The 11322-nt window shown below is 38.6% G+C and overlaps 1 pseudogene; it reads right to left on the minus strand.

The window, feature by feature from the left end:
- Nucleotides 1-2490: 2490 nt before the first annotated feature.
- Nucleotides 2491-4703, minus strand: LOC133993290 (putative nuclease HARBI1; annotated as a pseudogene).
- Between the last annotated feature and the right edge of the window lie 6619 nt (nt 4704-11322).

Below are 11322 nucleotides of genomic sequence, written 5' to 3' on the forward strand. Positions count from 1 at the left end.
TTAATACTATAACCTTATTATCATTATCAATAAAAGTTATAAGAAGATGTGGTAAGTTGTAATAATAATACTAATGATAATAATAATAGTAACAATAATAATAACAATAGTGAACAAATAAGTAAATAAATAAATAGAATAAAATAAATTATAATTGTAAATAGAATTAAAAATAAATAAATAAATGATTAATGATAACAATAATAATAATTAACAACAAAAGAAATACAATAAAATAAAATAATTTTAAAAAAATTTAAAAAATGTGTCAATCAAATTTAAAAAGAAAACAACAACATTGGGACAATGATAATCTAATAGCCAAAAACAAATAAATGAATAAAATACATTCTCTAAGTAAAGAAAAAGACAATATATTTCTCTCCTCCCTCCATGTAGGTAAGTGTGTGTGTGTGTGTGTGTGTGTGTGTGTGTGTGTGTGTGTGTGTGTGTGTGTGTGTGTGTGTGTGTGTGTGTGTGCAAGCGGGGTGAAACGTTGAGTGAATGGCGTCCATCCGTCTGCGCGTACATGCTCAGACACCAGAGGCCTGTACTACGAAGCTGGATTAACATACCCTGGATATCTCTCTGTTACCTGGGTTGATTTACCCAGACATTCACAATCCTGATAAACGGTACTACGAAGCTGGTTATCAACTCGATAATTCAACCCAGGGTTTTCCTCTTGATCAGTTCGCGTTCACATAAAAGGGTTAAAGGTGTTTGCAGCGTCTGACCAATCACAAACATGGAGAAACCCTGCAGAGCAGCGTACTTCACGATGGAGGAGCAGACAATTATTCTTCAATATGAACGATTCAAACACGTCATCAGGCCAAAAGCAACAAGCAAAAGCAAACAGCAAAAGCCAGGAAGGAATGCTGGCAGAACATTGCCGACTCTGTTGATGCGTAAATTGCGTAAAAATTCCTTTCCTTTATATTTTCCATTGAGTTCTTTTGAGGCTCAGCACCTCCGTGTGAGCGCGTTTTGTGTTGGAATATTAATTCCTCACTGTGACGTCAAGAGTAGTTGTGCGTTCCATATATTCATGTTTCTGCAGTTATTCCATGTGTGACCATTATTATTATTAACTTCATTATTTCAGATGCAACCCTAGTGGAACTTGGGAACAAGTGAGGAACAAGTACAAAAACGTACTACAAAGCGGTCAGTGACAAGGCTTTATTTTTCACACTGTCTCTGTTGTAAGGATGAATTCAACAGAATTTATTTGATATTGTTTGCAGCCAACAGAAAAAAATGCTGTCTGAAAAAGACAGGGGGAGGGCCTCCTTCTCAGGAGTATACTCCTGCAGAGGAGCTTGCTCTGTGGAACAATGAGGGTTGCTCCTTGATGGAGGGTGTAGAGGGGGGGGCTGACATCAGACCCCGGTGGAGGTAGCAGCACCTCATATGTTCAGGGTATGTCTCAGTGAGTCCATGTTAAAACACTGGGTTGCTCATAAAACACAATTATCCAATATACCATTTACTGTGGGAGTAAGTAGCCTAGGCTAACATACATTTTCTCTACAGTTGATAGTGAGACTCTAACCCTCACACTGCTGCCCCTACCCACACCAACTCTGTCCTGTACAGAGGTCAACAGTAAAATCAATCTGTCATATATTTCAGCTGTGGTTAGTGACAATACATTAAAACGGTTTCTCCACATCTTATGTAGCCCAGTCAGGTGGAGGCCATTGATGAAGAGACACTGTCTGTGTGCTCAGAAAGACCATCACTGGTACAATGTGGTCCTTATTTTCTAATATTATGCACTTAACAATTTGCCTCTTTTGACACAGATGGAGTCTGGACAATGTGGTGGATGCTGGTGTATCTTTACTGTCTCACCAATGGTGGTGGTCTGCTTGTTGTACTAAGAAGTGTGCTCAAGTGCTCTCTATCCTATAAATAATCAATTGCTATCCTTATTTTACAGGAAGATGGAAACCCGCCTGAGCCTGTGGCCTCCACCTCAAGACAAGCCACCACAAGACCATCAAGAGATGTAATGAACTCTAATTTAATGAGGGTAGTCTGTGTTACATTGGCAATAGTTTAAAGCGAGCCATGAAAAGTGGCTATGCATATATGCTGAAGCAACTGTATGTATTCAATTAGTTTCAGGTCGGAGCAGACTCAGTATAAACGTAAATTGGAGCTTGACATTGAATATAAAAAACTAAAAATTAAAATAGCAAAGCTAGAGCTGGAGAAACTGGAACATGAAAAGAAGGTAATTCAGTGATGTAAGCTCATTTATTTTCAGGCATGATGAAACAATCGTACACATTTACAAGGTCAAATTCAAGCACTGTTCAGACCTTGAGAACACAAGATTGACATTCAAGCATTGTCAAGGATTTCAAGCACCTGAATGTAACTAAAATGTGTCCACTAACTAAACTGTGTCCACTTTTTCAGGAACGGGAGAAAAGAACTCCAATGGTAACTGAAATAAATACAAAAAAGACCACGTCTTTAACTGAAACACTGCTTTGTAATGGTGTCTCTTACCACCACCCCTGCAGGGTAATCAAGGCTGATGGGGTCCACCACATCAAGGGGAGGGGGATCAACGGGAGGGCTCCTCTCCTTCTCCATGGCAGCAATAATATGCAGCACAACACATGCCGTAATGATTTTACATGCCCTGTCAGGGGCCACCCTGAGCCCTCTGAGGCAGTTAGCTGGGCTTTCATGATGACAAATGTCATCTCTATCCTGACCCTGGTTTTTGCAAGGGCCACATTAAACCTTGTTTGTGGCTCTGCACCAGGGTCAGGATAGGGGGTCATCAAGAAGGGCTGGCAGGCATAGCCCCTGTCGCCCAATAACACTCCACTGCACAGCCCTAAAGATAAAAAAGGAATGGCTTTGATAAGTACCACAAATTATGAACATGATTAACATATTACATGTACAGTTGTCATACCCTGCTCGAGTTTATGGGACAGTGCAGACTCCCTGAAGATCTGGGAGTCATGTACAGACCCTGGCCACTTCGCCACGAGGCTGGTGACCATCATTTGATGGTCACATGTCTTCTGCAGAAGCATTTGGGGTTAACATTAGTCAATGTGAACTTGAAAAGACTTGAATATAGTCCAACAGTGACAACAGTGTTGTGTGGGCCTCTTTGTATATGTGGACTGTTTAATTATGGTTCACAATGATTATGATATAAGACATATTATTGATAATGAACTAACTGAATGTGAAATAGTTCTGTATTATGTGAACTACCTGAATGTTCAGGCTGTGAACGTTTTTCCTATTGACATAGTCCACCTCATTGTCCCCCAGACTTGCAGAGATGGGGATGTGTGTGCAATCTATTGCACCTATTACCCTAGGGAACCCTGTGAAAGGGACATGCTGTATTCAGTATACAGCTGAGTGAGTGTACATTATGTGTATTTTACATAGCCTATATTATCTTACCTGCTATCGCATAAAACCCCTCTTTGATTGAATGTAAGGGCAAGTGGCCGGGGAAAACCACAAATGCATCCAGTAGCTCAGTCAGGGCACCTGCCACTTTATGGATGGCAACAAGTGTTCTTGCTGAGGTTTTCAGCGTCGCCAACACCGTGCATATAAATACCTATGAATGAATGAATGAATTTCGTGTCTCGTCTTACGACCCATCCCAGGTGGGATTATAAAACACCATAAGCATAATTACAAGAAGAGGCTAAATCAGTACAACCACTAATGCTTTTTCGTCACCCGGGGTGAGGGTATGAGGACAGAGGATGTTGCGTGCAGTTTGTGAGGTCAACTGAAACATACTGTTATTTGTGATGTTGGCCTATAAAAAATTATTTGATTGATTGATGTTCTGGCAATTTTATATTAAGGAGCACAAACTCATTCGTCGTCTTTCTGATAGTTTATTCAGTCGTCTGCAGACGGACTCCTTGCTGTCTCAAGCGTTGAGATGAGTGAGCCCAGAGCAGAGGAAATACTCAGATTATATACAATACATTATCTTGTGAAAGGATGACCTTGCTCTACCATCTGAACAATGTAAGCACAATAGTCATAATGTGTGTACAATCAGGACAATAGTTAGTCAGTAGATTTTAACATACATGATGTACACTCCATGTTCAATAGTGTTCACTCAATCAGCATTTCATGTAACAGTGGTGTCATGATCAGCAGATTATGACACACACATACACCTAATCATATGACATAGTTGCTCATTTGTATCAGAGAAGATGAATAATAAGAATTCCCATTAAATTCCCCCATTTGAGCGTATTACGCTCACACATTAACATTAATCAAACTAACAAACATATCATTGAAATTCAAAACTGATGATAAAAAAATCTAAATATATATCCCCAGGAAGTGCTCTTGTTCAGTGAAGCATTTCCTAGTGAAACAGACAGTTCCTTGTTGTTGGGTAGCCTACCTGTGGCAAAAAACCTCAATGCAATGCAGACAGTCTGAGGTACGGTAAACGCCCGACTACGATGCGTGACATTTGCAACGTATGGCTCCATCAGTTGGCAGATGTAGCGCAGTCCATCTGCCGAAAATCTGTACCTTTCGTACAGGATGTCATCGGGGACATCAAAAGGATTGCGTCTATCTCTAAACACTCTCTCTCTCCTGAGCGCTCCTCTCACGATCAGCGCACCAAGCTCAACAGGATCTTCAAGAAATGGGCAGGCCATTTTCGAAGAGAACTGATTGGTCAGGAGGTGGTGCTTTTATACTCGTTGATCTCTTTATCCAGAACATAACCTGCTCCGGAGCAGGTTAGCCGTTCAGCATAAGTTACCATGGTGATTTACCCCGGCAAGAAGTGAACCAGCGTCGTAGTACGGAAAACCCAGGGTTAACCCTGAAGTTACCTCCATAAGAGAAAATCCAGCTTCGTAGTACAGGCCTCAGGTTTGGATTAGTTTAGTTTAGTGGCATTCGCTAACAGGCAATATTGAGTTTGAGATTGACATTTGTGATAAATGGAGTCCAAGTTATCAGGAAGTAAGAGATTTGTTTTTTTTCCAAAAGCCGTTATTTTTTCCATTGATATATATTCTGTGAGTAGGTTTAACCAGTGATTGATATTTATTGTTTGCTTGGTTTTCCAGTTTGTAAGGAAGACTTTTTTGGCGATAGCTAGGGCAACTAGTGTAGGCTTTGTGTATTTTGGTGAAAGTTCAACTGATGATAAGTCGCCAAGTATGCACAATGAGGGGGAGGGGGGAATGCTGCAACTCAAGATTAAGGAGAGTTTCTCTGTTACCTGAAGCCAAAAGTGCTGTACGGGTGAGCAGAGCCATAGGGAGTGGAGCTAGTCATCTGTGGTGCCTAAAGTGCATCGTGAGCATTTGTCTGTGTTGGAAAGACCCATTTTATGTTTTTTACTTTGAGTGATGTGTGTCCTATGGAGGGTTTTGAACTGGATTAGTTGTAGATTTGTGTTTTTTGTCATTTCAAATGAATTTCTGCAGACCTGAATCCAGAAGCTGGTATCAGAGGGGAGAGATAAATCTCTTTCCCATTTGAATGTTGGTAGATGAATGGTATCCTCCAAGTTGGAAATTAATCTATATAAGTTTGAGAGAATTTTAGTGGATGCAGTATATTTCATGATTTGTATTGCTGGTTAGGGTGGTTGAAGTGGGTTATTTATTGTTATTTTTGTTCTTAATGATTAATTTAATTTGAAAATACTGGAGAAAGTCTCCCCCTCTGACCCCATACCTCTGGATCAGGTCTTTAAATGGTGTAAATGAATTATCTTGAAATAGGTGGTGGAGATGTGTGATTCCCTTTTTTTCCCCATGTTCTGAAGTGAAGGGAGGATTTATTGTATTGAAAGTCCGGGTTTTGCCAGAGGGGGGTGTACATGCAAGGGGGTGATTGTGATTGATCAATTTTGAGTGTTTTCCACCAGGCTGTCAGAGTTGAGGAGATGAGTGGGTTTTTGAAACAATTGTGACGTTTGATATTTGGGCCGATGAAAGGTAAATCAGATATTTTAATATTGTTGCATTCTGCTTGTTCTATTTTGATCCAAAATATCTGAGCCGGGTTTGAGTGAATCCATTTGACGAGGTACTGTACTTGGTTTGCTAGGTAGTAGTGTTGGAAATTGGGTGCTTCTAGCCCTCCCCTCAGTTTATTTTTCTGTAAGGTAGAGAGACTGATTTTGGGTTTTTTGTTTTTCCAATAGAAGTGAGATATGATGGAGTTCAGTGACTGGAACCATTTGGCTGTTGATTTATTCGGGATCATTGAAAATAGGTAGTTGATTTGAGGGAGTATTTTCATCTTGATGGTTGCTATTCGGCCGGTTAAAGAGAGAGGAAGATTAAACCATCGTTTTAGATCATGACTGATTTTTTCTAATAAATGGGTGAAATTGAGCTGTGTTAGCTCTGACAGCCTGGAGGAAATGTTAATGCCCAAGTATTTGATAGTACCAGTGGTGAAAGTGTGATATGTGTCTTGAGTTGCAGGGTTCCATGAATCTATTGAAATAAGGAGAATGGTTGATTTAGACCAGTTTATGGTGTAATCTGAGATTTGTGAATTTGTTTATGAGGTTAATTACTTCCTGTAGAGAATTGTGTGGGTCTTGAAGGTACAGTAGGATATCATCAGCATATAAATTAATTTTATGTTCTTCGTTTGCAGCGTAAATTCCTTTAATTTTGTGATTTTGACAGATAGCAACAGCAAGTGGCTCAATGAAAATGGCAAAAAGTAGGGGAGAGAGTGGGCATCCTTGTGTTTCATTTGGTTCATTTTGAATATCCAGAAAAATCTAATCCAATATTTGTTTTTATTGACTTTTCCTCAATACCGCAGCTACTCCGCATGTTTTTCAAATTCATATCTAATTGTAATTATTAAATTCACAGTGAAGTTGACTGTTTCAGACCTCTGATGACATTCTAAGGAACTTACTTTTTAAGTGAGGCACAAGGGTTCATGGATTCACTTTCACTTCAGTCAGTAAATATAATTTTTATTCAACAATGTATTCCAACCCTTTTGAATTAAAAGGAAACTAAAACTAAACTTAAAGTGGAATTTCTAAAAGCAATCAAAATTACATTCTAGTCTAGAAAGAGAAAAATGAGTATGAGATCAGTTAAAACACAACAATCAACAAAATGTGAACAAATCAGTTTATTTCAGTTCAAAGGTGAAATCATCTCCTGATGGAATAGTTACATTTTATTCTTTAGGTGAAAGAATACATACATCAAATAAAGTCAGACAGAAAGACAGACAGTGTTATTAAATATAAAACAGAGTGAAAAAACCCCAAACACAACAGAAAGACAGTAGCAGGGCTGGCTCCTAATCACTCTATTCAGTCAGGTCAGTCAGCACTTGTATTACTTTATGTAAGACACACAAATGGACATTTCTTGATCTTTTGTATAATCCCTCAGTTGAAATGTGGTGCTGTCCAAAGTAAATAACTTTCATCCTGAGACTGCGCTCATATCCAAATACTTCAATAAAATGCAGTTTATGGGAATAATTTGAACTAACTGAGGTGTATTCAATCCTGCTGAACCCCAGCAACAAGAGAAAGCCATGATACTAGGTCTAGTTAAATACAGATGTAATTAAAAAATCTTTATAAAAAGTTTAAACAGTGCAGTAAGCCACTCTGTCACAATTATATCTACATCATCAGCTCTGAGATGAGAGATACTACTAACAGCATCAGTGCTTATACTGAAACAATCTCATTCATCACTTTCACTACATGGAGCAGATCTAACATTTTAGAAAATACACCAATTTTCCTTCTCTGATGAAAGAGTTGATGCCAACATGATGCCTGTATGGTGATGTTATATGAAGTTATAGCTAGCAGCTAGTTAGCTAAGCTTAGCATAAATATTGGAGACTGGGTGCTCAGCAGTTGCCCGGCAACATCACAGTGATGACATTACTTAAGCAGTAATTAAGCAGAAAACACCCCATAAAACCCATAATGTGTTTTTCACTTAATGTGTGAACTACTAACATATACTGTAATGTGTGTCCTCTGTGTCCAGTCTGTATGCTAAGCTACATAAATGGTATACATGTTCTCATCCAATTCTCAGTAAGAAGGTTTATTAAGCTACAAAACAGAAGTAAAGACCTAAAGTTCATTTTCCAGTTAGAGGTAACATCTGACTAGGGCTGTGTATCGGTACTCGGAATAAAATGATACCAAGAAGTATTGAAACATCTCCTGTCAAATGATACCTGCGATCGATCCTTTTTGCACCCAGAGCTAGAAAATATAACTGTTTGTATGGACTTACTCACAGTATCAGTATCACTTTAAGAAGACTTGGATTGGCACTGGTTTCTTAATTTTTTAAACAATACAATAAGTGTATAAAATGAAAAAGGAACTTAGTTGTCTGAGCTTGTGCATACGAACACTGGGTTTGTTTCTGCTGTAATTACTGCATGTGATACCCATGGCCACCACAAGTTTTAGTACATCATCGGTTTCTGCTGTTGAAAGAGATTGTTAAAGTATCAAAGTGATGAAGACAGTAGTGACATCTAGTGGTAGCAGAGGATATTTGGTGTGATGGCAAACAAAGCAGTGAATGTCAGTGAAAGAAAACACACAATGTACAGTATAATGCTCTAATCAAAGTGTTCCTGTGGAGTTATTTCATAGTGATTGTTAATTGGATTAATATATTTCAATGCAAACCCAATATGGGCAAATTCATAGCAATTTTTTATATTTTTTTATATTCTCACATACACACTCTCTCACTAACTCACTCAAAATGAAAAAGGCAACCTGCTTTACTTTGCAATTTTGTTCTCAGCAAAGCTGCCAGTCATAACTGACATTTGAGGAAAAATAATACTAATTTAAAAGAATCGTAGTAAGAGCTGCTAACGTTAGCATAAACTCTGATAGCATCTAAGACCGGCTTCCATACAGTGAACAGATACTACACAGGGGATGTATTAGTTTTGAATGACCCTACAAACTAATGTAGTTAATGTAGCTAATGAAAAGCTCTTGGCCTTGGAAGTAAAATTGAGTAAGTGAATGTATTTAGCAGAGCATGCTAATGATTGCAGCTTGTCTTATGAACAGACCAACACACTCTTTAATCCATTCTTTACAATTTTGCTCTTGTATTTGTGGATTGGAACGCTAATAATGGAAGAACAAAAACATTACTAAACTGTCTTCTCTTACTACAGGCCACATTGTCTAGCTGTGGTTATTAACTGAGCTATGATTGGACAATCACTGCTTTGGGGAGGGGTTTAGGACACGGTCGGTTCTGCAAGGCAATTTATAAACACTTGACTCGCACTGAATTTCAAACCAAACACATTATCTGAACAACAAACCAAACACTGCAAAACCCATACCATGATTGTATTGAAATGAGCTGGACACACTTTACACCTGCCATCATTGTATTATAGAAAAATACAAAAAATAAACACTAAAAAAATGAAACAACCACCAGCATCCCAAAGCAGAGCAGTAATGACTCTGAAGTGATCATTTTCTATTCAACTAAATCATCTAAAAAGTTCATACCTTCCACACACCCACCCACCCACCCACCCACACCCTCCCACACACACCCCCACACACACACAAACACACGGAAGGGAAAATACCTAAGGGTAAATATATTACTGCAACACTTATTATCCAATTTCATAGTAAACTAAACCATCTTTATCAAAAAATAGAGACATGGGTGCAGCTGATCAGCCACCTTCTATTCAACTTATTGCTGGCTGTCCATTATTCATGGACATTATGTTCAAATTGTATACTGTCGGTCTCACACATGATCACATGTGAGAAAATATGGAAGTGGACAACACAATTCACCTCATCTCACCAACATGGCTGTGCTTTAACCAGGATGAAGGTTGAAGGCTTTCATGTACATACAATCCTCTGCTTCATCATCTGTATTTACAACTATTTATCCACCTCGCCTCTCCTCTTAGATAGGATGGTAGTTTGTTTTTTGTTTTCATGGCATTTTTTTAATATTCAAACTTTCATTGTCAAAATCATTTCACCCATGCTAATACTGTGTTTAAACTGCAGGTTGTTTTTACTGTTTTTCTTAACTGTTTTTTTTACAAGGACCTCAATAAGACCAGCAAAGCTAACAGAGATCCTCCAACAAACCTTTGAGCAGAAAGGTCACAACATAAGAGTCACAATTTGCTGATGTTTAGAAGACGGTGCTGCTGGTTCAGAGCAGACGAGTCATGACACAAGTTGAAAAATGATTTGAATGTATCAGCAGTTCTGGACGTACAAGGCAACAAGCACCCACAGCTCATCACTCACTTTAGGTCTGAACAAAAACAATGTGCAAATTTAATATCAGGCTGAGTTCTACCAGCACTGCAGACAAAAGCCTCTTACCCCCATACACTATTAACAAAAAGATTTCAAAGTTTTGAGCCATGAAGCATTGATGGACACTGTGGTAGAGGAACAGCTCAACATTTTGTTTTTACTGAGAGTTAAATGACAAGATTGATACCACACTCATGTATGAAGCTACATGTTGATATGTGAGCTTTACAGGTTCTGGTAGTTCTTTTACTTTTGGATTGAGCCAGGTAAGCCATTTCCAGCCTTTATGATAATCTAGGCTAACTGGCTACTAGCCGTAGATTCATATTGAACACATAGACATGTGAGTGGTATTAATCATCTCATCTAAATATATTACCCAAAATGTGGAACTGTTGCTTTAACTTAACTAAAAAGAGTCTACTTGAGCTAACTTGAGCTTCTCTTTTGGCACAAACACGACTTGGCAGGTAAAAACAAAACCATTATTAAAAAAGTAACCAGTACCATTATCTGCCATTCAACAGTGAATACAGTGAAATTATCTCATTTCCATCGTCAGCCATTTTACCCTGAATTTTCTTTTCCTCTATTCTCTACAAGAGACCAGATCAGTTCAGAGTTTGACCTCTAGGCATCAGTGTTGCCATTCTCCTCTGGCTGCAGCTGTTCTTTCTCAGTGCAGTCCTCTTGTGGGGGGCGGACCCGTTTAAAGAAACCCAACTGAAGAAGAAGAGAAGAAGACGTTAATTACAATTACATTTAGTGCTGGAGCTGATGGCCGGATCATCCTGTTAACCCTTACATATTGTAGTATGTTCGGTCTAAGAATCCCCTCATTAAATGTGTCTTTACCAAGTTTTGAACCACATATGTGTTTAGAAACCACTAAACATTCACTCCTATCACACAATATCATGTCCTATTTTACCTAAGACATGAAAATATAACAT

This window comes from Scomber scombrus, chromosome 13, assembly GCF_963691925.1.
Source record: "Scomber scombrus chromosome 13, fScoSco1.1, whole genome shotgun sequence".
Taxonomy (NCBI): Eukaryota; Metazoa; Chordata; class Actinopteri; order Scombriformes; family Scombridae; genus Scomber; species Scomber scombrus.